Source organism: Coregonus lavaretus, assembly GCF_964263955.1.
Source record: "Coregonus lavaretus genome assembly, contig: HAP1_SCAFFOLD_487, whole genome shotgun sequence".
Classification (NCBI taxonomy): Eukaryota; Metazoa; Chordata; class Actinopteri; order Salmoniformes; family Salmonidae; genus Coregonus; species Coregonus lavaretus.
Genome location: NW_028165751.1, coordinates 59,267 through 85,593, shown reverse-complemented (window position 1 = coordinate 85,593; position 26,327 = coordinate 59,267).

Below are 26,327 nucleotides of genomic sequence, written 5' to 3'. Positions count from 1 at the left end.
CCAGAGTAGAGAGTGTTCCAGAGTAGAGAGTGTTCCAGAGTAGAGAGTGTTCCAGGGTAGAGAGTGTTCCAGAGTAGAGAGTGTTCCATGATAGAGAGTGTTCCAGAGTAGAGAGTGTTCCAGAGTAGAGAGTGTTCCATGGTAGAGAGTGTTCCAGGGTAGAGAGTGTTCCATGGTAGAGAGTGTTCCAGAGTAGAGAGTGTTCCAGGGTAGAGAGTGTTCCAGAGTAGAGAGTGTTCCAGAGTAGAGAGTGTTCCAGGGTAGAGAGTGTTCCAGAGTAGAGAGTGTTCCAGAGTAGAGAGTGTTCCAGGGTAGAGAGTGTTCCAGAGTAGAGAGTGTTCCAGAGTAGAGAGTGTTCCATGGTAGAGAGTGTTCCAGAGTAGAGAGTGTTCCAGAGTAGAGAGTGTTCCAGAGTAGAGAGTGTTCCAGAGTAGAGAGTGTTCCCTGGTAGAGAGTGTTCCAGAGTAGAGAGTGTTCCAGAGTAGAGAGTGTTCCATGGTAGAGAGTGTTCCAGAGTAGAGAGTGTTCCAGAGTAGAGAGTGTTCCCTGGTAGAGAGTGTTCCAGAGTAGAGAGTGTTCCAGAGTAGAGAGTGTTCCATGATAGAGAGTGTTCCAGAGTAGAGAGTGTTCCAGAGTAGAGAGTGTTCCAGAGTAGAGAGTGTTCCATGGTAGAGAGTGTTCCAGGGTAGAGAGTGTTCCATGGTAGAGAGTATTCCAGAGTAGAGAGTGTTCCAGGGTAGAGAGTGTTCCAGAGTAGAGAGTGTTCCAGAGTAGAGAGTGTTCCAGGGTAGACAGTGTTCCAGAGTGAGAGAGTGTTCCAGAGTAGAGAGTGTTCCAGAGTAGAGAGTGTTCCATGGTAGAGAGTGTTCCAGAGCAGAGAGTGTTCCAGAGTAGAGAGTGTTCCAGAGTAGAGAGTGTTCCAGAGTAGAGAGTGTTCCAGAGTAGAGAGTGTTCCAGCGTAGAGAGTGTTCCAGGGTAGAGAGTGTTCCAGAGTAGAGAGTGTTCCAGAGTAGACAGTGTTCCAGAGTAGAGAGTGTTCCAGAGTAGAGAGTGTTCCAGAGTAGAGAGTGTTCCAGGGTAGAGAGTGTTCCAGAGTAGAGAGTGTTCCAGAGTAGAGAGTGTTCCAGAGTAGAGAGTGTTACAGAGTAGAGAGTGTTCCAGAGTAGAGAGTGTTCCAGAGTAGAGAGTGTTCCAGAATAGAGAGTGTTCCATGGTAGAGAGTGTTCCAGAGCAGAGAGTGTTCCAGAGTAGAGAGTGTTCCAGAGTAGAGAGGGTTCCAGAGTAGAGAGTGTTCCAGAGTAGAGAGTGTTCCAGCGTAGAGAGTGTTCCAGGGTAGAGAGTGTTCCAGAGTAGAGAGTGTTCCAGAGTAGACAGTGTTCCAGAGTAGAGGGTGTTCCAGAGTAGAGAGTGTTCCAGGGTAGAGAGTGTTCCAGAGTAGAGAGTGTTCCAGAGTAGAGAGTGTTCCAGCGTAGAGAGTTTTCCAGAGTAGAGAGTGTTACAGAGTAGAGAGTGTTCCAGAGTAGAGAGTGTTCCATGGTAGAGCGTGTTCTAGTGTAGAGAGTGTTCCAGAGTAGAGAGTGTTCCAGAGTAGAGAGTGTTCCAGGGTAGAGAGTGTTCCAGAGTAGAGAGTGTTCCAGAGTAGAGAGTGTTCCATGGTTGAGAGTGTTCCAGAGTAGAGAGTGTTCCAGAGTAGAGGGTGTTCCAGAGTAGAGGGTGTTCCAGGGTAGAGAGTGTTCCAGAGTAGAGAGTGTTCCAGAGTAGAGAGTGTTCCAGCGTAGAGAGTGTTCCAGAGTAGAGAGTGTTACAGAGTAGAGAGTGTTCCAGAGTAGAGAGTGTTCCATGGTAGAGCCTGTTCTAGTGTAGAGAGTGTTCCAGAGTAGAGAGTGTTCCAGAATAGAGAGTGTTCCAGGGTAGAGAGTGTTCCAGAGTAGAGAGTGTTCCAGAGTAGAGAGTGTTCCATGGTAGAGAGTGTTCCAGAGTAGAGAGTGTTCCAGAGTAGAGAGTGTTCCATGGTAGAGAGTGTTCCAGAGTAGAGAGTGTTCCAGAGTAGACAGTGTTCCAGAGTGAGTGTGTTCCAGGGTAGAGAGTGTTCCAGAGTAGAGAGTGTTCCAGAGTAGAGAGTGTTCCTGAGTAGACAGTGTTCCAGAGTAGAGAGTGTTCCAGGGTAGAGAGTGTTCCAGAGTAGAGAGTGTTCCAGAGTAGAGAGTGTTCCAGAGTAGAGAGTGTTCCAGAGTAGACAGTGTTCCAGAGTAGAGAGTGTTCCAGGGTAGACAGTGTTCCAAAGTAGAGAGTGTTCCAGAGCAGAGAGTGTTCCAAAGTAGAGAGTGTTCCAGAGTAGAGAGTGTTCCATGGTAGAGAGTGTTCCAGGGTAGAGAGTGTTCCATGGTAGAGAGTGTTCCAGAGTAGAGAGTGTTCCAGGGTAGAGAGTGTTCCAGAGTAGAGAGTGTTCCAGAGTAGAGAGTGTTCCAGGGTAGAGAGTGTTCCAGAGTAGAGAGTGTTCCAGAGTAGAGAGTGTTCCAGAGTAGAGAGTGTTCCAGAGTAGAGAGTGTTCCAGAGTAGAGAGTGTTCCATGGTAGAGAGTGTTCCAGAGCAGAGAGTGTTCCAGAGTAGAGAGTGTTCCAGAGTAGAGAGTGTTCCAGAGTAGAGAGTGTTCCAGCGTAGAGAGTGTTCCAGGGTAGAGAGTGTTCCAGAGTAGAGAGTGTTCCAGAGTAGACAGTGTTCCAGAGTATAGGGTGTTCCAGAGTAGAGAGTGTTCCAGGGTAGAGAGTGTTCCAGAGTAGAGAGTGTTCCAGAGTAGAGAGTGTTCCAGCGTAGAGAGTGTTCCAGAGTAGAGAGTGTTACAGAGTAGAGAGTGTTCCAGAGTAGAGAGTGTTCCATGGTAGAGCGTGTTCTAGTGTAGAGAGTGTTCCAGAGTAGAGAGTGTTCCAGAGTAGAGAGTGTTCCAGGGTAGAGAGTGTTCCAGAGTAGAGAGTGTTCCAGAGTAGAGAGTGTTCCATGGTTGAGAGTGTTCCAGAGTAGAGAGTGTTCCAGAGTAGAGGGTGTTCCAGAGTAGAGGGTGTTCCAGGGTAGAGAGTGTTCCAGAGTAGAGAGTGTTCCAGAGTAGAGAGTGTTCCAGAGTAGAGAGTGTTCCAGAGTAGAGAGTGTTCCCTGGTAGAGAGTGTTCCAGAGTAGAGAGTGTTCCAGAGTAGAGAGTGTTCCAGAGTAGAGAGTGTTCCAGAGTAGAGAGTGTTCCAGAGTAGAGAGTGTTCCAGAGTAGAGAGTGTTCCAGAGTAGAGTGTTCCAGAGTGAGACAGTGTTCCAGAGTAGAGAGTGTTCCATGGTAGAGAGTGTTCCAGAGTAGAGAGTGTTCCAGAGTAGAGAGTGTTCCAGAGTAGAGAGTGTTACAGAGTAGAGAGTGTTCCAGAGTAGAGAGTGTTCCATGGTAGAGAGTGTTCCAGAGTAGAGAGTGTTCCAGAGTAGAGAGTGTTCCATGATAGAGAGTGTTCCAGAGTAGAGAGTGTTCCAGAGTAGAGAGTGTTCCATGGTAGAGAGTGTTCCAGAGTAGAGAGTGTTCCATGGTTGAGAGTGTTCCAGAGTAGAGAGTGTTCCAGAGTAGAGGGTGTTCCAGAGTAGAGGGTGTTCCAGGGTAGAGAGTGTTCCAGAGTAGAGAGTGTTCCAGAGTAGAGAGTGTTCCAGCGTAGAGAGTGTTCCAGAGTAGAGAGTGTTACAGAGTAGAGAGTGTTCCAGAGTAGAGAGTGTTCCATGGTAGAGCCTGTTCTAGTGTAGAGAGTGTTCCAGAGTAGAGAGTGTTCCAGAATAGAGAGTGTTCCAGGGTAGAGAGTGTTCCAGAGTAGAGAGTGTTCCAGAGTAGAGAGTGTTCCATGGTAGAGAGTGTTCCAGAGTAGAGAGTGTTCCAGAGTAGAGAGTGTTCCATGGTAGAGAGTGTTCCAGAGTAGAGAGTGTTCCAGAGTAGACAGTGTTCCAGAGTGAGTGTGTTCCAGGGTAGAGAGTGTTCCAGAGTAGAGAGTGTTCCAGAGTAGAGAGTGTTCCTGAGTAGACAGTGTTCCAGAGTAGAGAGTGTTCCAGGGTAGAGAGTGTTCCAGAGTAGAGAGTGTTCCAGAGTAGAGAGTGTTCCAGAGTAGAGAGTGTTCCAGAGTAGACAGTGTTCCAGAGTAGAGAGTGTTCCAGGGTAGACAGTGTTCCAAAGTAGAGAGTGTTCCAGAGCAGAGAGTGTTCCAGAGTAGAGAGTGTTCCAGAGTAGAGAGTGTTCCATGGTAGAGAGTGTTCCAGGGTAGAGAGTGTTCCATGGTAGAGAGTGTTCCAGAGTAGAGAGTGTTCCAGGGTAGAGAGTGTTCCAGAGTAGAGAGTGTTCCAGAGTAGAGAGTGTTCCAGGGTAGAGAGTGTTCCAGAGTAGAGAGTGTTCCAGAGTAGAGAGTGTTCCAGAGTAGAGAGTGTTACAGAGTAGAGAGTGTTCCAGAGTAGAGTGTTCCAGAGTAGAGAGTGTTCCAGAGTAGAGAGTGTTCCATGGTAGAGAGTGTTCCAGAGCAGAGAGTGTTCCAGAGTAGAGAGTGTTCCAGAGTAGAGAGTGTTCCAGAGTAGAGAGTGTTCCAGCGTAGAGAGTGTTCCAGGGTAGAGAGTGTTCCAGAGTAGAGAGTGTTCCAGAGTAGACAGTGTTCCAGAGTATAGGGTGTTCCAGAGTAGAGAGTGTTCCAGGGTAGAGAGTGTTCCAGAGTAGAGAGTGTTCCAGAGTAGAGAGTGTTCCAGCGTAGAGAGTGTTCCAGAGTAGAGAGTGTTACAGAGTAGAGAGTGTTCCAGAGTAGAGAGTGTTCCATGGTAGAGCGTGTTCTAGTGTAGAGAGTGTTCCAGAGTAGAGAGTGTTCCAGAGTAGAGAGTGTTCCAGGGTAGAGAGTGTTCCAGAGTAGAGAGTGTTCCAGAGTAGAGAGTGTTCCATGGTTGAGAGTGTTCCAGAGTAGAGAGTGTTCCAGAGTAGAGGGTGTTCCAGAGTAGAGGGTGTTCCAGGGTAGAGAGTGTTCCAGAGTAGAGAGTGTTCCAGAGTAGAGAGTGTTCCAGAGTAGAGAGTGTTCCAGAGTAGAGAGTGTTCCCTGGTAGAGAGTGTTCCAGAGTAGAGAGTGTTCCAGAGTAGAGAGTGTTCCAGAGTAGAGAGTGTTCCAGAGTAGAGAGTGTTCCAGAGTAGAGAGTGTTCCAGAGTAGAGTGTTCCAGAGTGAGACAGTGTTCCAGAGTAGAGAGTGTTCCATGGTAGAGAGTGTTCCAGAGTAGAGAGTGTTCCAGAGTAGAGAGTGTTCCAGAGTAGAGAGTGTTACAGAGTAGAGAGTGTTCCAGAGTAGAGAGTGTTCCATGGTAGAGAGTGTTCCAGAGTAGAGAGTGTTCCAGAGTAGAGAGTGTTCCATGATAGAGAGTGTTCCAGAGTAGAGAGTGTTCCAGAGTAGAGAGTGTTCCATGGTAGAGAGTGTTCCAGGGTAGAGAGTGTTCCATGGTAGAGAGTGTTCCAGAGTAGAGAGTGTTCCAGGGTAGAGAGTGTTCCAGAGTAGAGAGTGTTCCAGAGTAGAGAGTGTTCCAGGGTAGAGAGTGTTCCAGAGTAGAGAGTGTTCCAGAGTAGAGAGTGTTCCAGAGTAGAGAGTGTTCCAGGGTAGAGAGTGTTCCAGAGTAGAGAGTGTTCCAGAGTAGAGAGTGTTCCATGGTAGAGAGTGTTCCAGAGTAGAGAGTGTTCCAGAGTAGAGAGTGTTCCAGAGTAGAGAGTGTTCCAGAGTAGAGAGTGTTCCCTGGTAGAGAGTGTTCCAGAGTAGAGAGTGTTCCAGAGTAGAGAGTGTTCCATGGTAGAGAGTGTTCCAGAGTAGAGAGTGTTCCAGAGTAGAGAGTGTTCCCTGGTAGAGAGTGTTCCAGAGTAGAGAGTGTTCCAGAGTAGAGAGTGTTCCATGATAGAGAGTGTTCCAGAGTAGAGAGTGTTCCAGAGTAGAGAGTGTTCCAGAGTAGAGAGTGTTCCATGGTAGAGAGTGTTCCAGGGTAGAGAGTGTTCCATGGTAGAGAGTATTCCAGAGTAGAGAGTGTTCCAGGGTAGAGAGTGTTCCAGAGTAGAGAGTGTTCCAGAGTAGAGAGTGTTCCAGGGTAGACAGTGTTCCAGAGTGAGAGAGTGTTCCAGAGTAGAGAGTGTTCCAGAGTAGAGAGTGTTCCATGGTAGAGAGTGTTCCAGAGCAGAGAGCGTTCCAGAGTAGAGAGTGTTCCAGAGTAGAGAGTGTTCCAGAGTAGAGAGTGTTCCAGAGTAGAGAGTGTTCCAGCGTAGAGAGTGTTCCAGGGTAGAGAGTGTTCCAGAGTAGAGAGTGTTCCAGAGTAGACAGTGTTCCAGAGTAGAGAGTGTTCCAGAGTAGAGAGTGTTCCAGAGTAGAGAGTGTTCCAGGGTAGAGAGTGTTCCAGAGTAGAGAGTGTTCCAGAGTAGAGAGTGTTCCAGAGTAGAGAGTGTTACAGAGTAGAGAGTGTTCCAGAGTAGAGAGTGTTCCAGAGTAGAGAGTGTTCCAGAGTAGAGAGTGTTCCATGGTAGAGAGTGTTCCAGAGCAGAGAGTGTTCCAGAGTAGAGAGTGTTCCAGAGTAGAGAGTGTTCCAGAGTAGAGAGTGTTCCAGAGTAGAGAGTGTTCCAGCGTAGAGAGTGTTCCAGGGTAGAGAGTGTTCCAGAGTAGAGAGTGTTCCAGAGTAGACAGTGTTCCAGAGTAGAGGGTGTTCCAGAGTAGAGAGTGTTCCAGGGTAGAGAGTGTTCCAGAGTAGAGAGTGTTCCAGAGTAGAGAGTGTTCCAGCGTAGAGAGTTTTCCAGAGTAGAGAGTGTTACAGAGTAGAGAGTGTTCCAGAGTAGAGAGTGTTCCATGGTAGAGCGTGTTCTAGTGTAGAGAGTGTTCCAGAGTAGAGAGTGTTCCAGAGTAGAGAGTGTTCCAGGGTAGAGAGTGTTCCAGAGTAGAGAGTGTTCCAGAGTAGAGAGTGTTCCATGGTTGAGAGTGTTCCAGAGTAGAGAGTGTTCCAGAGTAGAGGGTGTTCCAGAGTAGAGGGTGTTCCAGGGTAGAGAGTGTTCCAGAGTAGAGAGTGTTCCAGAGTAGAGAGTGTTCCAGCGTAGAGAGTGTTCCAGAGTAGAGAGTGTTACAGAGTAGAGAGTGTTCCAGAGTAGAGAGTGTTCCATGGTAGAGCGTGTTCTAGTGTAGAGAGTGTTCCAGAGTAGAGAGTGTTCCAGAATAGAGAGTGTTCCAGGGTAGAGAGTGTTCCAGAGTAGAGAGTGTTCCAGAGTAGAGAGTGTTCCATGGTAGAGAGTGTTCCAGAGTAGAGAGTGTTCCAGAGTAGAGAGTGTTCCATGGTAGAGAGTGTTCCAGAGTAGAGAGTGTTCCAGAGTAGACAGTGTTCCAGAGTGAGTGTGTTCCAGGGTAGAGAGTGTTCCAGAGTAGAGAGTGTTCCAGAGTAGAGAGTGTTCCTGAGTAGACAGTGTTCCAGAGTAGAGAGTGTTCCAGGGTAGAGAGTGTTCCAGAGTAGAGAGTGTTCCAGAGTAGAGAGTGTTCCAGAGTAGAGAGTGTTCCAGAGTAGACGGTGTTCCAGAGTAGAGAGTGTTCCAGGGTAGACAGTGTTCCAAAGTAGAGAGTGTTCCAGAGCAGAGAGTGTTCCAGAGTAGAGAGTGTTCCAGAGTAGAGAGTGTTCCATGGTAGAGAGTGTTCCAGGGTAGAGAGTGTTCCATGGTAGAGAGTGTTCCAGAGTAGAGAGTGTTCCAGGGTAGAGAGTGTTCCAGAGTAGAGAGTGTTCCAGAGTAGAGAGTGTTCCAGGGTAGAGAGTGTTCCAGAGTAGAGAGTGTTCCAGAGTAGAGAGTGTTCCAGAGTAGAGAGTGTTACAGAGTAGAGAGTGTTCCAGAGTAGAGAGTGTTCCAGAGTAGAGAGTGTTCCAGAGTAGAGAGTGTTCCATGGTAGAGAGTGTTCCAGAGCAGAGAGTGTTCCAGAGTAGAGAGTGTTCCAGAGTAGAGAGTGTTCCAGAGTAGAGAGTGTTCCAGCGTAGAGAGTGTTCCAGGGTAGAGAGTGTTCCAGAGTAGAGAGTGTTCCAGAGTAGACAGTGTTCCAGAGTATAGGGTGTTCCAGAGTAGAGAGTGTTCCAGGGTAGAGAGTGTTCCAGAGTAGAGAGTGTTCCAGAGTAGAGAGTGTTCCAGCGTAGAGAGTGTTCCAGAGTAGAGAGTGTTACAGAGTAGAGAGTGTTCCAGAGTGTTCCATGGTAGAGCGTGTTCTAGTGTAGAGAGTGTTCCAGAGTAGAGAGTGTTCCAGCGTAGAGAGTGTTCCAGAGTAGAGAGTGTTACAGAGTAGAGAGTGTTCCAGAGTAGAGAGTGTTCCATGGTAGAGCGTGTTCTAGTGTAGAGAGCGTTCCAGAGTAGAGAGTGTTCCAGAGTAGAGAGTGTTCCAGGGTAGAGAGTGTTCCAGAGTAGAGAGTGTTCCAGAGTAGAGAGTGTTCCATGGTAGAGAGTGTTCCAGAGTAGAGAGTGTTCCAGAGTAGAGAGTGTTCCATGGTAGAGAGTGTTCCAGAGTAGAGAGTGTTCCAGAGTAGACAGTGTTCCAGAGTGAGTGTGTTCCAGGGTAGAGAGTGTTCCAGAGTAGAGAGTGTTCCAGAGTAGAGAGTGTTCCTGAGTAGACAGTGTTCCAGAGTAGAGAGTGTTCCAGGGTAGAGAGTGTTCCAGAGTAGAGAGTGTTCCAGAGTAGAGAGTGTTCCAGAGTAGAGAGTGTTCCAGAGTAGACAGTGTTCCAGAGTAGAGAGTGTTCCAGGGTAGACAGTGTTCCAAAGTAGAGAGTGTTCCAGAGCAGAGAGTGTTCCAGAGTAGAGAGTGTTCCAGAGTAGAGAGTGTTCCATGGTAGAGAGTGTTCCAGGGTAGAGAGTGTTCCATGGTAGAGAGTGTTCCAGAGTAGAGAGTGTTCCAGGGTAGAGAGTGTTCCAGAGTAGAGAGTGTTCCAGAGTAGAGAGTGTTCCAGGGTAGAGACTGTTCCAGAGTAGAGAGTGTTCCAGAGTAGAGAGTGTTCCAGAGTAGAGAGTGTTCCAGGGTAGAGAGTGTTCCAGAGTAGAGAGTGTTCCAGAGTAGAGAGTGTTCCAGAGTAGAGAGTGTTCCAGAGTAGAGAGTGTTCCATGGTAGAGAGTGTTCCAGAGTAGAGAGTGTTCCAGAGTAGAGAGTGTTCCAGAGTAGAGAGTGTTCCAGAGTAGAGAGTGTTCCCTGGTAGAGAGTGTTCCAGAGTAGAGAGTGTTCCAGAGTAGAGAGTGTTCCATGGTAGAGACTGTTCCAGAGTAGAGAGTGTTCCAGAGTAGAGAGTGTTCCCTGGTAGAGAGTGTTCCAGAGTAGAGAGTGTTCCAGAGTAGAGAGTGTTCCATGATAGAGAGTGTTCCAGAGTAGAGAGTGTTCCAGAGTAGAGAGTGTTCCAGAGTAGAGAGTGTTCCATGGTAGAGAGTGTTCCAGGGTAGAGAGTGTTCCATGGTAGAGAGTATTCCAGAGTAGAGAGTGTTCCAGGGTAGAGAGTGTTCCAGAGTAGAGAGTGTTCCAGAGTAGAGAGTGTTCCAGGGTAGACAGTGTTCCAGAGTGAGAGAGTGTTCCAGAGTAGAGAGTGTTCCAGAGTAGAGAGTGTTCCATGGTAGAGAGTGTTCCAGAGCAGAGAGTGTTCCAGAGTAGAGAGTGTTCCAGAGTAGAGAGTGTTCCAGAGTAGAGAGTGTTCCAGAGTAGAGAGTGTTCCAGCGTAGAGAGTGTTCCAGGGTAGAGAGTGTTCCAGAGTATAGAGTGTTCCAGAGTAGACAGTGTTCCAGAGTAGAGAGTGTTCCAGAGTAGAGAGTGTTCCAGAGTAGAGAGTGTTCCAGGGTAGAGAGTGTTCCAGAGTAGAGAGTGTTCCAGAGTAGAGAGTGTTCCAGGGTAGAGAGTGTTCCAGAGTAGAGAGTGTTCCAGAGTAGAGAGTGTTCCAGAGTAGAGAGTGTTACAGAGTAGAGAGTGTTCCAGAGAAGAGAGTGTTCCAGAGTAGAGAGTGTTCCAGAGTAGAGAGTGTTCCATGGTAGAGAGTGTTCCAGAGCAGAGAGTGTTCCAGAGTAGAGAGTGTTCCAGAGTAGAGAGTGTTCCAGAGTAGAGAGTGTTCCAGCGTAGAGAGTGTTCCAGGGTAGAGAGTGTTCCAGAGTAGAGAGTGTTCCAGAGTAGACAGTGTTCCAGAGTATAGGGTGTTCCAGAGTAGAGAGTGTTCCAGGGTAGAGAGTGTTCCAGAGTAGAGAGTGTTCCAGAGTAGAGAGTGTTCCAGCGTAGAGAGTGTTCCAGAGTAGAGAGTGTTACAGAGTAGAGAGTGTTCCAGAGTAGAGAGTGTTCCATGGTAGAGCGTGTTCTAGTGTAGAGAGTGTTCCAGAGTAGAGAGTGTTCCAGAGTAGAGAGTGTTCCAGGGTAGAGAGTGTTCCAGAGTAGAGAGTGTTCCAGAGTAGAGAGTGTTCCATGGTTGAGAGTGTTCCAGAGTAGAGAGTGTTCCAGAGTAGAGGGTGTTCCAGAGTAGAGGGTGTTCCAGGGTAGAGAGTGTTCCAGAGTAGAGAGTGTTCCAGAGTAGAGAGTGTTCCAGAGTAGAGAGTGTTCCAGAGTAGAGAGTGTTCCAGAGTAGAGAGTGTTCCAGAGTAGATAGTGTTCCAGAGTAGAGAGTGTTCCAGAGTAGAGAGTGTTCCAGAGTAGAGAGTGTTCCAGAGTAGAGAGTGTTCCAGAGTAGAGTGTTCCAGAGTGAGACAGTGTTCCAGAGTAGAGAGTGTTCCATGGTAGAGAGTGTTCCAGAGTAGAGAGTGTTCCAGAGTAGAGAGTGTTCCAGAGTAGAGAGTGTTACAGAGTAGAGAGTGTTCCAGAGTAGAGAGTGTTCCATGGTAGAGAGTGTTCCAGAGTAGAGAGTGTTCCAGAGTAGAGAGTGTTCCATGATAGAGAGTGTTCCAGAGTAGAGAGTGTTCCAGAGTAGAGAGTGTTCCATGGTAGAGAGTGTTCCAGGGTAGAGAGTGTTCCATGGTAGAGAGTGTTCCAGAGTAGAGAGTGTTCCAGGGTAGAGAGTGTTCCAGAGTAGAGAGTGTTCCAGAGTAGAGAGTGTTCCAGAGTAGAGAGTGTTCCAGGGTAGAGAGTGTTCCAGAGTAGAGAGTGTTCCATGGTAGAGAGTGTTCCAGAGTAGAGAGTGTTCCAGAGTAGAGAGTGTTCCAGAGTAGAGAGTGTTCCAGAGTAGAGAGTGTTCCCTGGTAGAGAGTGTTCCAGAGTAGAGAGTGTTCCAGAGTAGAGAGTGTTCCATGGTAGAGAGTGTTCCAGAGTAGAGAGTGTTCCAGAGTAGAGAGTGTTCCCTGGTAGAGAGTGTTCCAGAGTAGAGAGTGTTCCAGAGTAGAGAGTGTTCCATGATAGAGAGTGTTCCAGAGTAGAGAGTGTTCCAGAGTAGAGAGTGTTCCAGAGTAGAGAGTGTTCCATGGTAGAGAGTGTTCCAGGGTAGAGAGTGTTCCATGGTAGAGAGTATTCCAGAGTAGAGAGTGTTCCAGGGTAGAGAGTGTTCCAGAGTAGAGAGTGTTCCAGAGTAGAGAGTGTTCCAGGGTAGACAGTGTTCCAGAGTGAGAGAGTGTTCCAGAGTAGAGAGTGTTCCAGAGTAGAGAGTGTTCCATGGTAGAGAGTGTTCCAGAGCAGAGAGTGTTCCAGAGTAGAGAGTGTTCCAGAGTAGAGAGTGTTCCAGAGTAGAGAGTGTTCCAGAGTAGAGAGTGTTCCAGCGTAGAGAGTGTTCCAGGGTAGAGAGTGTTCCAGAGTAGAGAGTGTTCCAGAGTAGACAGTGTTCCAGAGTAGAGAGTGTTCCAGAGTAGAGAGTGTTCCAGAGTAGAGAGTGTTCCAGGGTAGAGAGTGTTCCAGAGTAGAGAGTGTTCCAGAGTAGAGAGTGTTCCAGAGTAGAGAGTGTTACAGAGTAGAGAGTGTTCCAGAGTAGAGAGTGTTCCAGAGTAGAGAGTGTTCCATGGTAGAGAGTGTTCCAGAGCAGAGAGTGTTCCAGAGTAGAGAGTGTTCCAGAGTAGAGAGTGTTCCAGAGTAGAGAGTGTTCCAGAGTAGAGAGTGTTCCAGCGTAGAGAGTGTTCCAGGGTAGAGAGTGTTCCAGAGTAGAGAGTGTTCCAGAGTAGACAGTGTTCCAGAGTAGAGGGTGTTCCAGAGTAGAGAGTGTTCCAGGGTAGAGAGTGTTCCAGAGTAGAGAGTGTTCCAGAGTAGAGAGTGTTCCAGCGTAGAGAGTTTTCCAGAGTAGAGAGTGTTACAGAGTAGAGAGTGTTCCAGAGTAGAGAGTGTTCCATGGTAGAGCGTGTTCTAGTGTAGAGAGTGTTCCAGAGTAGAGAGTGTTCCAGAGTAGAGAGTGTTCCAGGGTAGAGAGTGTTCCAGAGTAGAGAGTGTTCCAGAGTAGAGAGTGTTCCATGGTTGAGAGTGTTCCAGAGTAGAGAGTGTTCCAGAGTAGAGGGTGTTCCAGAGTAGAGGGTGTTCCAGGGTAGAGAGTGTTCCAGAGTAGAGAGTGTTCCAGAGTAGAGAGTGTTCCAGCGTAGAGAGTGTTCCAGAGTAGAGAGTGTTACAGAGTAGAGAGTGTTCCAGAGTAGAGAGTGTTCCATGGTAGAGCGTGTTCTAGTGTAGAGAGTGTTCCAGAGTAGAGAGTGTTCCTGAATAGAGAGTGTTCCAGGGTAGAGAGTGTTCCAGAGTAGAGAGTGTTCCAGAGTAGAGAGTGTTCCATGGTAGAGAGTGTTCCAGAGTAGAGAGTGTTCCAGAGTAGAGAGTGTTCCATGGTAGAGAGTGTTCCAGAGTAGAGAGTGTTCCAGAGTAGACAGTGTTCCAGAGTGAGTGTGTTCCAGGGTAGAGAGTGTTCCAGAGTAGAGAGTGTTCCAGAGTAGAGAGTGTTCCTGAGTAGACAGTGTTCCAGAGTAGAGAGTGTTCCAGGGTAGAGAGTGTTCCAGAGTAGAGAGTGTTCCAGAGTAGAGAGTGTTCCAGAGTAGAGAGTGTTCCAGAGTAGACAGTGTTCCAGAGTAGAGAGTGTTCCAGGGTAGACAGTGTTCCAAAGTAGAGAGTGTTCCAGAGCAGAGAGTGTTCCAGAGTAGAGAGTGTTCCAGAGTAGAGAGTGTTCCATGGTAGAGAGTGTTCCAGGGTAGAGAGTGTTCCATGGTAGAGAGTGTTCCAGAGTAGAGAGTGTTCCAGGGTAGAGAGTGTTCCAGAGTAGAGAGTGTTCCAGAGTAGAGAGTGTTCCAGGGTAGAGAGTGTTCCAGAGTAGAGAGTGTTCCAGAGTAGAGAGTGTTCCAGAGTAGAGAGTGTTACAGAGTAGAGAGTGTTCCAGAGTAGAGAGTGTTCCAGAGTAGAGAGTGTTCCAGAGTAGAGAGTGTTCCATGGTAGAGAGTGTTCCAGAGCAGAGAGTGTTCCAGAGTAGAGAGTGTTCCAGAGTAGAGAGTGTTCCAGAGTAGAGAGTGTTCCAGAGTAGAGAGTGTTCCAGGGTAGAGAGTGTTCCAGAGTAGAGAGTGTTCCAGAGTAGACAGTGTTCCAGAGTATAGGGTGTTCCAGAGTAGAGAGTGTTCCAGGGTAGAGAGTGTTCCAGAGTAGAGAGTGTTCCAGAGTAGAGAGTGTTCCAGCGTAGAGAGTGTTCCAGAGTAGAGAGTGTTACAGAGTAGAGAGTGTTCCAGAGTGTTCCATGGTAGAGCGTGTTCTAGTGTAGAGAGTGTTCCAGAGTAGAGAGTGTTCCAGCGTAGAGAGTGTTCCAGAGTAGAGAGTGTTACAGAGTAGAGAGTGTTCCAGAGTAGAGAGTGTTCCATGGTAGAGCGTGTTCTAGTGTAGAGAGTGTTCCAGAGTAGAGAGTGTTCCAGAGTAGAGAGTGTTCCAGGGTAGAGAGTGTTCCAGAGTAGAGAGTGTTCCAGAGTAGAGAGTGTTCCATGGTAGAGAGTGTTCCAGAGTAGAGAGTGTTCCAGAGTAGAGAGTGTTCCATGGTAGAGAGTGTTCCAGAGTAGAGAGTGTTCCAGAGTAGACAGTGTTCCAGAGTGAGTGTGTTCCAGGGTAGAGAGTGTTCCAGAGTAGAGAGTGTTCCAGAGTAGAGAGTGTTCCTGAGTAGACAGTGTTCCAGAGTAGAGAGTGTTCCAGGGTAGAGAGTGTTCCAGAGTAGAGAGTGTTCCAGAGTAGAGAGTGTTCCAGAGTAGAGAGTGTTCCAGAGTAGACAGTGTTCCAGAGTAGAGAGTGTTCCAGGGTAGACAGTGTTCCAAAGTAGAGAGTGTTCCAGAGCAGAGAGTGTTCCAGAGTAGAGAGTGTTCCAGAGTAGAGAGTGTTCCATGGTAGAGAGTGTTCCAGGGTAGAGAGTGTTCCATGGTAGAGAGTGTTCCAGAGTAGAGAGTGTTCCAGGGTAGAGAGTGTTCCAGAGTAGAGAGTGTTCCAGAGTAGAGAGTGTTCCAGGGTAGAGACTGTTCCAGAGTAGAGAGTGTTCCAGAGTAGAGAGTGTTCCAGAGTAGAGAGTGTTCCAGGGTAGAGAGTGTTCCAGAGTAGAGAGTGTTCCAGAGTAGAGAGTGTTCCAGAGTAGAGAGTGTTCCAGAGTAGAGAGTGTTCCATGGTAGAGAGTGTTCCAGAGTAGAGAGTGTTCCAGAGTAGAGAGTGTTCCAGAGTAGAGAGTGTTCCAGAGTAGAGAGTGTTCCCTGGTAGAGAGTGTTCCAGAGTAGAGAGTGTTCCAGAGTAGAGAGTGTTCCATGGTAGAGACTGTTCCAGAGTAGAGAGTGTTCCAGAGTAGAGAGTGTTCCCTGGTAGAGAGTGTTCCAGAGTAGAGAGTGTTCCAGAGTAGAGAGTGTTCCATGATAGAGAGTGTTCCAGAGTAGAGAGTGTTCCAGAGTAGAGAGTGTTCCAGAGTAGAGAGTGTTCCATGGTAGAGAGTGTTCCAGGGTAGAGAGTGTTCCATGGTAGAGAGTATTCCAGAGTAGAGAGTGTTCCAGGGTAGAGAGTGTTCCAGAGTAGAGAGTGTTCCAGAGTAGAGAGTGTTCCAGGGTAGACAGTGTTCCAGAGTGAGAGAGTGTTCCAGAGTAGAGAGTGTTCCAGAGTAGAGAGTGTTCCATGGTAGAGAGTGTTCCAGAGCAGAGAGTGTTCCAGAGTAGAGAGTGTTCCAGAGTAGAGAGTGTTCCAGAGTAGAGAGTGTTCCAGAGTAGAGAGTGTTCCAGCGTAGAGAGTGTTCCAGGGTAGAGAGTGTTCCAGAGTATAGAGTGTTCCAGAGTAGACAGTGTTCCAGAGTAGAGAGTGTTCCAGAGTAGAGAGTGTTCCATGGTAGAGCGTGTTCTAGTGTAGAGAGTGTTCCAGAGTAGAGAGTGTTCCAGAGTAGAGAGTGTTCCAGGGTAGAGAGTGTTCCAGAGTAGAGAGTGTTCCAGAGTAGAGAGTGTTCCATGGTTGAGAGTGTTCCAGAGTAGAGAGTGTTCCAGAGTAGAGGGTGTTCCAGAGTAGAGGGTGTTCCAGGGTAGAGAGTGTTCCAGAGTAGAGAGTGTTCCAGAGTAGAGAGTGTTCCAGAGTAGAGAGTGTTCCAGAGTAGAGAGTGTTCCAGAGTAGAGAGTGTTCCAGAGTAGATAGTGTTCCAGAGTAGAGAGTGTTCCAGAGTAGAGAGTGTTCCAGAGTAGAGAGTGTTCCAGAGTAGAGAGTGTTCCAGAGTAGAGTGTTCCAGAGTGAGACAGTGTTCCAGAGTAGAGAGTGTTCCATGGTAGAGAGTGTTCCAGAGTAGAGAGTGTTCCAGAGTAGAGAGTGTTCCAGAGTAGAGAGTGTTACAGAGTAGAGAGTGTTCCAGAGTAGAGAGTGTTCCATGGTAGAGAGTGTTCCAGAGTAGAGAGTGTTCCAGAGTAGAGAGTGTTCCATGATAGAGAGTGTTCCAGAGTAGAGAGTGTTCCAGAGTAGAGAGTGTTCCATGGTAGAGAGTGTTCCAGGGTAGAGAGTGTTCCATGGTAGAGAGTGTTCCAGAGTAGAGAGTGTTCCAGGGTAGAGAGTGTTCCAGAGTAGAGAGTGTTCCAGAGTAGAGAGTGTTCCAGAGTAGAGAGTGTTCCAGGGTAGAGAGTGTTCCAGAGTAGAGAGTGTTCCATGGTAGAGAGTGTTCCAGAGTAGAGAGTGTTCCAGAGTAGAGAGTGTTCCAGAGTAGAGAGTGTTCCAGAGTAGAGAGTGTTCCCTGGTAGAGAGTGTTCCAGAGTAGAGAGTGTTCCAGAGTAGAGAGTGTTCCATGGTAGAGAGTGTTCCAGAGTAGAGAGTGTTCCAGAGTAGAGAGTGTTCCCTGGTAGAGAGTGTTCCAGAGTAGAGAGTGTTCCAGAGTAGAGAGTGTTCCATGATAGAGAGTGTTCCAGAGTAGAGAGTGTTCCAGAGTAGAGAGTGTTCCAGAGTAGAGAGTGTTCCATGGTAGAGAGTGTTCCAGGGTAGAGAGTGTTCCATGGTAGAGAGTATTCCAGAGTAGAGAGTGTTCCAGGGTAGAGAGTGTTCCAGAGTAGAGAGTGTTCCAGAGTAGAGAGTGTCCCAGGGTAGACAGTGTTCCAGAGTGAGAGAGTGTTCCAGAGTAGAGAGTGTTCCAGAGTAGAGAGTGTTCCATGGTAGAGAGTGTTCCAGAGCAGAGAGTGTTCCAGAGTAGAGAGTGTTCCAGAGTAGAGAGTGTTCCAGAGTAGAGAGTGTTCCAGAGTAGAGAGTGTTCCAGCGTAGAGAGTGTTCCAGGGTAGAGAGTGTTCCAGAGTAGAGAGTGTTCCAGAGTAGACAGTGTTCCAGAGTAGAGAGTGTTCCAGAGTAGAGAGTGTTCCAGAGTAGAGAGTGTTCCAGGGTAGAGAGTGTTCCAGAGTAGAGAGTGTTCCAGAGTAGAGAGTGTTCCAGAGTAGAGAGTGTTACAGAGTAGAGAGTGTTCCAGAGTAGAGAGTGTTCCAGAGTAGAGAGTGTTCCATGGTAGAGAGTGTTCCAGAGCAGAGAGTGTTCCAGAGTAGAGAGTGTTCCAGAGTAGAGAGTGTTCCAGAGTAGAGAGTGTTCCAGAGTAGAGAGTGTTCCAGCGTAGAGAGTGTTCCAGGGTAGAGAGTGTTCCAGAGTAGAGAGTGTTCCAGAGTAGACAGTGTTCCAGAGTAGAGGGTGTTCCAGAGTAGAGAGTGTTCCAGGGTAGAGAGTGTTCCAGAGTAGAGAGTGTTCCAGAGTAGAGAGTGTTCCAGCGTAGAGAGTTTTCCAGAGTAGAGAGTGTTACAGAGTAGAGAGTGTTCCAGAGTAGAGAGTGTTCCATGGTAGAGCGTGTTCTAGTGTAGAGAGTGTTCCAGAGTAGAGAGTGTTCCAGAGTAGAGAGTGTTCCAGGGTAGAGAGTGTTCCAGAGTAGAGAGTGTTCCAGAGTAGAGAGTGTTCCATGGTTGAGAGTGTTCCAGAGTAGAGAGTGTTCCAGAGTAGAGGGTGTTCCAGAGTAGAGGGTGTTCCAGGGTAGAGAGTGTTCCAGAGTAGAGAGTGTTCCAGAGTAGAGAGTGTTCCAGCGTAGAGAGTGTTCCAGAGTAGAGAGTGTTACAGAGTAGAGAGTGTTCCAGAGTAGAGAGTGTTCCATGGTAGAGCGTGTTCTAGTGTAGAGAGTGTTCCAGAGTAGAGAGTGTTCCTGAATAGAGAGTGTTCCAGGGTAGAGAGTGTTCCAGAGTAGAGAGTGTTCCAGAGTAGAGAGTGTTCCATGGTAGAGAGTGTTCCAGAGTAGAGAGTGTTCCAGAGTAGAGAGTGTTCCATGGTAGAGAGTGTTCCAGAGTAGAGAGTGTTCCAGAGTAGACAGTGTTCCAGAGTGAGTGTGTTCCAGGGTAGAGAGTGTTCCAGAGTAGAGAGTGTTCCAGAGTAGAGAGTGTTCCTGAGTAGACAGTGTTCCAGAGTAGAGAGTGTTCCAGGGTAGAGAGTGTTCCAGAGTAGAGAGTGTTCCAGAGTAGAGAGTGTTCCAGAGTAGAGAGTGTTCCAGAGTAGACAGTGTTCCAGAGTAGAGAGTGTTCCAGGGTAGACAGTGTTCCAAAGTAGAGAGTGTTCCAGAGCAGAGAGTGTTCCAGAGTAGAGAGTGTTCCAGAGTAGAGAGTGTTCCATGGTAGAGAGTGTTCCAGGGTAGAGAGTGTTCCATGGTAGAGAGTGTTCCAGAGTAGAGAGTGTTCCAGGGTAGAGAGTGTTCCAGAGTAGAGAGTGTTCCAGAGTAGAGAGTGTTCCAGGGTAGAGAGTGTTCCAGAGTAGAGAGTGTTCCAGAGTAGAGAGTGTTCCAGAGTAGAGAGTGTTACAGAGTAGAGAGTGTTCCAGAGTAGAGAGTGTTCCAGAGTAGAGAGTGTTCCAGAGTAGAGAGTGTTCCATGGTAGAGAGTGTTCCAGAGCAGAGAGTGTTCCAGAGTAGAGAGTGTTCCAGAGTAGAGAGTGTTCCAGAGTAGAGAGTGTTCCAGAGTAGAGAGTGTTCCAGGGTAGAGAGTGTTCCAGAGTAGAGAGTGTTCCAGAGTAGACAGTGTTCCAGAGTATAGGGTGTTCCAGAGTAGAGAGTGTTCCAGGGTAGAGAGTGTTCCAGAGTAGAGAGTGTTCCAGAGTAGAGAGTGTTCCAGCGTAGAGAGTGTTCCAGAGTAGAGAGTGTTACAGAGTAGAGAGTGTTCCAGAGTGTTCCATGGTAGAGCGTGTTCTAGTGTAGAGAGTGTTCCAGAGTAGAGAGTGTTCCAGCGTAGAGAGTGTTCCAGAGTAGAGAGTGTTACAGAGTAGAGAGTGTTCCAGAGTAGAGAGTGTTCCATGGTAGAGCGTGTTCTAGTGTAGAGAGTGTTCCAGAGTAGAGAGTGTTCCAGAGTAGAGAGTGTTCCAGGGTAGAGAGTGTTCCAGAGTAGAGAGTGTTCCAGAGTAGAGAGTGTTCCATGGTAGAGAGTGTTCCAGAGTAGAGAGTGTTCCAGAGTAGAGAGTGTTCCATGGTAGAGAGTGTTCCAGAGTAGAGAGTGTTCCAGAGTAGACAGTGTTCCAGAGTGAGTGTGTTCCAGGGTAGAGAGTGTTCCAGAGTAGAGAGTGTTCCAGAGTAGAGAGTGTTCCTGAGTAGACAGTGTTCCAGAGTAGAGAGTGTTCCAGGGTAGAGAGTGTTCCAGAGTAGAGAGTGTTCCAGAGTAGAGAGTGTTCCAGAGTAGAGAGTGTTCCAGAGTAGACAGTGTTCCAGAGTAGAGAGTGTTCCAGGGTAGACAGTGTTCCAAAGTAGAGAGTGTTCCAGAGCAGAGAGTGTTCCAGAGTAGAGAGTGTTCCAGAGTAGAGAGTGTTCCATGGTAGAGAGTGTTCCAGGGTAGAGAGTGTTCCATGGTAGAGAGTGTTCCAGAGTAGAGAGTGTTCCAGGGTAGAGAGTGTTCCAGAGTAGAGAGTGTTCCAGAGTAGAGAGTGTTCCAGGGTAGAGACTGTTCCAGAGTAGAGAGTGTTCCAGAGTAGAGAGTGTTCCAGAGTAGAGAGTGTTCCAGGGTAGAGAGTGTTCCAGAGTAGAGAGTGTTCCAGAGTAGAGAGTGTTCCAGAGTAGAGAGTGTTCCAGAGTAGAGAGTGTTCCATGGTAGAGAGTGTTCCAGAGTAGAGAGTGTTCCAGAGTAGAGAGTGTTCCAGAGTAGAGAGTGTTCCAGAGTAGAGAGTGTTCCCTGGTAGAGAGTGTTCCAGAGTAGAGAGTGTTCCAGAGTAGAGAGTGTTCCATGGTAGAGACTGTTCCAGAGTAGAGAGTGTTCCAGAGTAGAGAGTGTTCCCTGGTAGAGAGTGTTCCAGAGTAGAGAGTGTTCCAGAGTAGAGAGTGTTCCATGATAGAGAGTGTTCCAGAGTAGAGAGTGTTCCAGAGTAGAGAGTGTTCCAGAGTAGAGAGTGTTCCATGGTAGAGAGTGTTCCAGGGTAGAGAGTGTTCCATGGTAGAGAGTATTCCAGAGTAGAGAGTGTTCCAGGGTAGAGAGTGTTCCAGAGTAGAGAGTGTTCCAGAGTAGAGAGTGTTCCAGGGTAGACAGTGTTCCAGAGTGAGAGAGTGTTCCAGAGTAGAGAGTGTTCCAGAGTAGAGAGTGTTCCATGGTAGAGAGTGTTCCAGAGCAGAGAGTGTTCCAGAGTAGAGAGTGTTCCAGAGTAGAGAGTGTTCCAGAGTAGAGAGTGTTCCAGAGTAGAGAGTGTTCCAGCGTAGAGAGTGTTCCAGGGTAGAGAGTGTTCCAGAGTATAGAGTGTTCCAGAGTAGACAGTGTTCCAGAGTAGAGAGTGTTCCAGAGTAGAGAGTGTTCCAGAGTAGAGAGTGTTCCAGGGTAGAGAGTGTTCCAGAGTAGAGAGTGTTCCAGAGTAGAGAGTGTTCCAGGGTAGAGAGTGTTCCAGAGTAGAGAGTGTTCCAGAGTAGAGAGTGTTCCAGAGTAGAGAGTGTTACAGAGTAGAGAGTGTTCCAGAGAAGAGAGTGTTCCAGAGTAGAGAGTGTTCCAGAGTAGAGAGTGTTCCATGGTAGAGAGTGTTCCAGAGCAGAGAGTGTTCCAGAGTAGAGAGTGTTCCAGAGTAGAGAGTGTTCCAGAGTAGAGAGTGTTCCAGCGTAGAGAGTGTTCCAGGGTAGAGAGTGTTCCAGAGTAGAGAGTGTTCCAGAGTAGACAGTGTTCCAGAGTATAGGGTGTTCCAGAGTAGAGAGTGTTCCAGGGTAGAGAGTGTTCCAGAGTAGAGAGTGTTCCAGAGTAGAGAGTGTTCCAGCGTAGAGAGTGTTCCAGAGTAGAGAGTGTTACAGAGTAGAGAGTGTTCCAGAGTAGAGAGTGTTCCATGGTAGAGCGTGTTCTAGTGTAGAGAGTGTTCCAGAGTAGAGAGTGTTCCAGAGTAGAGAGTGTTCCAGGGTAGAGAGTGTTCCAGAGTAGAGAGTGTTCCAGAGTAGAGAGTGTTCCATGGTTGAGAGTGTTCCAGAGTAGAGAGTGTTCCAGAGTAGAGGGTGTTCCAGAGTAGAGGGTGTTCCAGGGTAGAGAGTGTTCCAGAGTAGAGAGTGTTCCAGAGTAGAGAGTGTTCCAGAGTAGAGAGTGTTCCAGAGTAGAGAGTGTTCCAGAGTAGAGAGTGTTCCAGAGTAGATAGTGTTCCAGAGTAGAGAGTGTTCCAGAGTAGAGAGTGTTCCAGAGTAGAGAGTGTTCCAGAGTAGAGAGTGTTCCAGAGTAGAGTGTTCCAGAGTGAGACAGTGTTCCAGAGTAGAGAGTGTTCCATGGTAGAGAGTGTTCCAGAGTAGAGAGTGTTCCAGAGTAGAGAGTGTTCCAGAGTAGAGAGTGTTACAGAGTAGAGAGTGTTCCAGAGTAGAGAGTGTTCCATGGTAGAGAGTGTTCCAGAGTAGAGAGTGTTCCAGAGTAGAGAGTGTTCCATGATAGAGAGTGTTCCAGAGTAGAGAGTGTTCCAGAGTAGAGAGTGTTCCATGGTAGAGAGTGTTCCAGGGTAGAGAGTGTTCCATGGTAGAGAGTGTTCCAGAGTAGAGAGTGTTCCAGGGTAGAGAGTGTTCCAGAGTAGAGAGTGTTCCAGAGTAGAGAGTGTTCCAGGGTAGAGAGTGTTCCAGAGTAGAGAGTGTTCCAGAGTAGAGAGTGTTCCAGAGTAGAGAGTGTTCCAGGGTAGAGAGTGTTCCAGAGTAGAGAGTGTTCCATGGTAGAGAGTGTTCCAGAGTAGAGAGTGTTCCAGAGTAGAGAGTGTTCCAGAGTAGAGAGTGTTCCAGAGTAGAGAGTGTTCCCTGGTAGAGAGTGTTCCAGAGTAGAGAGTGTTCCAGAGTAGAGAGTGTTCCATGGTAGAGAGTGTTCCAGAGTAGAGAGTGTTCCAGAGTAGAGAGTGTTCCCTGGTAGAGAGTGTTCCAGAGTAGAGAGTGTTCCAGAGTAGAGAGTGTTCCATGATAGAGAGTGTTCCAGAGTAGAGAGTGTTCCAGAGTAGAGAGTGTTCCAGAGTAGAGAGTGTTCCATGGTAGAGAGTGTTCCAGGGTAGAGAGTGTTCCATGGTAGAGAGTATTCCAGAGTAGAGAGTGTTCCAGGGTAGAGAGTGTTCCAGAGTAGAGAGTGTTCCAGAGTAGAGAGTGTTCCAGGGTAGACAGTGTTCCAGAGTGAGAGAGTGTTCCAGAGTAGAGAGTGTTCCAGAGTAGAGAGTGTTCCATGGTAGAGAGTGTTCCAGAGCAGAGAGTGTTCCAGAGTAGAGAGTGTTCCAGAGTAGAGAGTGTTCCAGAGTAGAGAGTGTTCCAGAGTAGAGAGTGTTCCAGCGTAGAGAGTGTTCCAGGGTAGAGAGTGTTCCAGAGTAGAGAGTGTTCCAGAGTAGACAGTGTTCCAGAGTAGAGAGTGTTCCAGAGTAGAGAGTGTTCCAGAGTAGAGAGTGTTCCAGGGTAGAGAGTGTTCCAGAGTAGAGAGTGTTCCAGAGTAGAGAGTGTTCCAGAGTAGAGAGTGTTACAGAGTAGAGAGTGTTCCAGAGTAGAGAGTGTTCCAGAGTAGAGAGTGTTCCATGGTAGAGAGTGTTCCAGAGCAGAGAGTGTTCCAGAGTAGAGAGTGTTCCAGAGTAGAGAGTGTTCCAGAGTAGAGAGTGTTCCAGAGTAGAGAGTGTTCCAGCGTAGAGAGTGTTCCAGGGTAGAGAGTGTTCCAGAGTAGAGAGTGTTCCAGAGTAGACAGTGTTCCAGAGTAGAGGGTGTTCCAGAGTAGAGAGTGTTCCAGGGTAGAGAGTGTTCCAGAGTAGAGAGTGTTCCAGAGTAGAGAGTATTCCAGCGTAGAGAGTTTTCCAGAGTAGAGAGTGTTACAGAGTAGAGAGTGTTCCAGAGTAGAGAGTGTTCCATGGTAGAGCGTGTTCTAGTGTAGAGAGTGTTCCAGAGTAGAGAGTGTTCCAGAGTAGAGAGTGTTCCAGGGTAGAGAGTGTTCCAGAGTAGAGAGTGTTCCAGAGTAGAGAGTGTTCCATGATAGAGAGTGTTCCAGAGTAGAGAGTGTTCCAGAGTAGAGAGTGTTCCATGATAGAGAGTGTTCCAGAGTAGAGAGTGTTCCAGTGTAGAGAGTGTTCCAGAGTAGACAGTGTTCCAGAGTAGAGAGTGTTCCAGGGTAGAGAGTGTTCCAGAGTAGATAGTGTTCCAGAGTAGACAGTGTTCCAGAGTAGAGAGTGTTCCAGGGTAGAGAGTGTTCCAGAGTAGAGAGTGTTCCAGAGCAGAGAGTGTTCCAGAGTAGAGAGTGTTCCAGAGTAGAGAGTGTTCCAGAGTAGAGAGTGTTCCAGCGTAGAGGGTGTTCCAGAGTAGAGAGTGTTCCAGAGTAGACAGTGTTCCAGAGTAGAGAGTGTTCCAGAGTAGAGAGTGTTCCAGAGTAGAGAGTGTTCCAGAGTAGAGAGTGTTCCAGGGTAGAGAGTGTTCCAGAGTAGAGAGTGTTACAGAGTAGAGAGTGTTCCAGAGTAGAGAGTGTTCCATGGTAGAGAGTGTTCCAGAGTAGAGAGTGTTCCAGAGTAGAGAGTGTTCCAGGGTAGAGAGTGTTCCAGAGTAGAGAGTGTTCCAGAGTAGAGAGTGTTTCATGGTAGAGAGTGTTCCAGAGTAGAGAGTGTTCCAGAGTAGAGAGTGTTCCATGGTAGAGAGTGTTCCAGGGTAGAGAGTGTTCCAGAGTAGAGAGTGTTCCAGAGTAGAGAGTGTTCCAGAGAAGAGAGTGTTCCATGGTAGAGAGTGTTCCATGGTAGAGAGTGTTCCAGAGTAGAGATTGTTCCAGAGTAGAGAGTGTTCCATGGTAGAGAGTGTTCCACGGTAGAGATTGTTCCAGAGTAGAGAGTGTTCCATGGTAGAGAGTGTTCCAGAGTAGAGAGTGTTCCAGAGTAGAGAGTGTTCCATGGTAGAGAGTGTTCCAGAGTAGAGAGTGTTCCAGAGTAGAGAGTTTTCCAGAGTAGAGAGTGTTCCAGAGTAGACAGTGTTCCAGAGTAGAGAGTGTTCCAGAGTAGAGAGTGTTCCAGAGTAGACAGTGTTCCAGAGTAGAGAGTGTTCCAGAGTAGAGAGTGCTCCATGGTAGAGAGTGTTCCAGAGTAGAGAGTGTTCCATGGTTGAGAGTGTTCCAGAGTAGAGAGTGTTCCAGAGTAGAGAGTGTTCCAGAGTAGAGAGTGTTCCAGAGTAGAGAGTGTTCCATGGTAGAGAGTGTTCCAGGGTAGAGAGTGTTCCAGAGTAGAGAGTGTTCCAGAGTGGAGAGTGTTCCTGAGTAGAGATTGTTCCAGAGTAGAGAGTGTTCCAGAGTAGAGATTGTTCCATGGTAGAGAGTGTTCCAGAGTAGAGAGTGTTCCAGAGTAGAGAATGTTCCTGAGTAGAGAGTGTTCCTGAGTAGAGAGTGTTCCAGAGTAGAGAGTGTTCCAGAGTAGAGATTGTTCCATGGTAGAGAGTGTTCCAGTGTAGAGAGTGTTCCAGAGTAGACAGTGTTCCAGAGTAGAGAGTGTTCCAGGGTAGAGAGTGTTCCAGAGTAGAGAGTGTTCCAGAGTAGACAGTGTTCCAGAGTAGAGAGTGTTCCAGGGTAGAGAGTGTTCCAGAGTAGAGAGTGTTCCAGAGCAGAGAGTGTTCCAGAGTAGAGAGTGTTCCAGAGTAGAGAGGGTTCCAGAGTAGAGAGTGTTCCAGAGTAGAGAGTGTTCCAGAGTAGAGAGTGTTCCAGCGTAGAGGGTGTTCCAGAGTAGAGAGTGTTCCAGAGTAGACAGTGTTCCAGAGTAGAGAGTGTTCCAGAGTAGATAGTGTTCCAGAGTAGAGAGTGTTCCAGAGTAGAGAGTGTTCCAGAGTAGAGAGTGTTCCAGAGTGAGAGAGTGTTCCAGAGTAGAGAGTGTTCCAGAGTAGACAGTGTTCCAGAGTGAGAGAGTGTTCCAGAGTAGAGAGTGTTCCAGAGTAGAGAGTGTTCCAGAGTAGAGAGACCCACAGTAGCAACTGTAATTGAGTACTGACAGTGTCTGCTGTGGCAGGTGGGAAGGTGCACGTTACCTGAGAAATGTCTAATCTCTCAATGTTCATCTCAAAGTGCACCAAATTCATGCATTTAGCTGTTGAAATGCTCCTGACCCCCACACTGTCTTTGTCTTCAAATCCTAGAAAAGCCCCTGGACAGGCCTCACTCCAGTCACAGCTACAACCACCACCACCGACTACCACCACTGTTACCTCTGGGAGAGAGGAACTTCTACCCCTGGAGAGAGAGGAGTTGCTACCCCTGGGGAGAGAGGATTTGCTACCCCTGGGGAGAGAGGAGCTGCTACCCCTGGGGAGAGAGGAGCTGCTACCCCTGGGGAGAGAGGAGCTGCTACCCCTGGGGAGAGAGGAGCTGCTACCCCTGGGGAGAGAGGAGCTGCTACCCCTGGGGAGAGAGGAGCTGTTACCCCTGGGGAGAGAGGAGCTGTTACCCCTGGGGAGAGAGGAGCTTCTACCCCTGGGGAGAGAGGAGCTGATACCCCTGGGGAGAGAGGAGCTGCAACGAAGAGAGACTGCAACCCTGCTCGGGAAGAGCTTAACGATTTGTGATTGTTGGGGCACGTTTGGCAGGAGCTTCAGTGATGAAGACTGCTGAACTTGCTGATGTTTCACAATGTGCCATTGCCGTCTCAGTAACATTTACATTTTAGTCATTTAGCAGACTGCGATGCAGTGCCTTAGACCACTGCGCCACTCGGGAGGTTAACCAGGTCTCAACCCAATTTAACACTGATGGTAGATTCTGGAGCGGCGCCTGAGACAGTGTTTTCCACCACCATCAACAAAACACCAAATGATGGAATTTCTTAAGGAGGAATGATGTCACATCCCTCCAATAGAGTTCCAGACACTTGTAGAATGTATGCCAAGACACATCTACACCAAGGAGTATTGTTCTGGTGGCTCCTGGAGGCAAAACGCCCTGTTAAGACACTATGTTGGTGTTTCCTTTATTTTGGCAGTTACCTGGAGGTGTATGTCACTCATCACTGCAATACATCTGTTCTTGTACTTTATGCTGGTCTACATTGACATAGATTTCACACAATCATGTCTCTTACATACATTCTAATGCCTCAAATTAATTAGTTAGTGCTGTAAAATAATATTTCTTGGAACTTATGAGTCAAGGAAATGTTTCTGTACATGTCTGTTTTATTCAGTTAATTTTATATTTGTTCCATTTGGTTTGCTGTGTGTGTATCTGCGCGTGTGTGTGTGTGTGAGAGAGAGAGAGAGAGAGAGAGAGAGAGAGAGAGAGAGAGAGAGAGAAGAGAGAGAGAGAGAGAGAGAGAGAGAGAGAGAAAGGGGGGGGGAGAGAGAGAGAGAGAGACAGACAGAGAGACAGAGAGACAGAGAGACAGAGAGACAGAGACAGAGAGAGAAAGAGCCTGATATGTAAATGAAAGTAAAACAAAAGTAACTTTCGACGACCAAATGATTATTCCAGACTCTGCTTCTGTTCAGAAGGTAAGACGACGATTGTTATGTGTATTAATATAGTTGATATTGTTATGT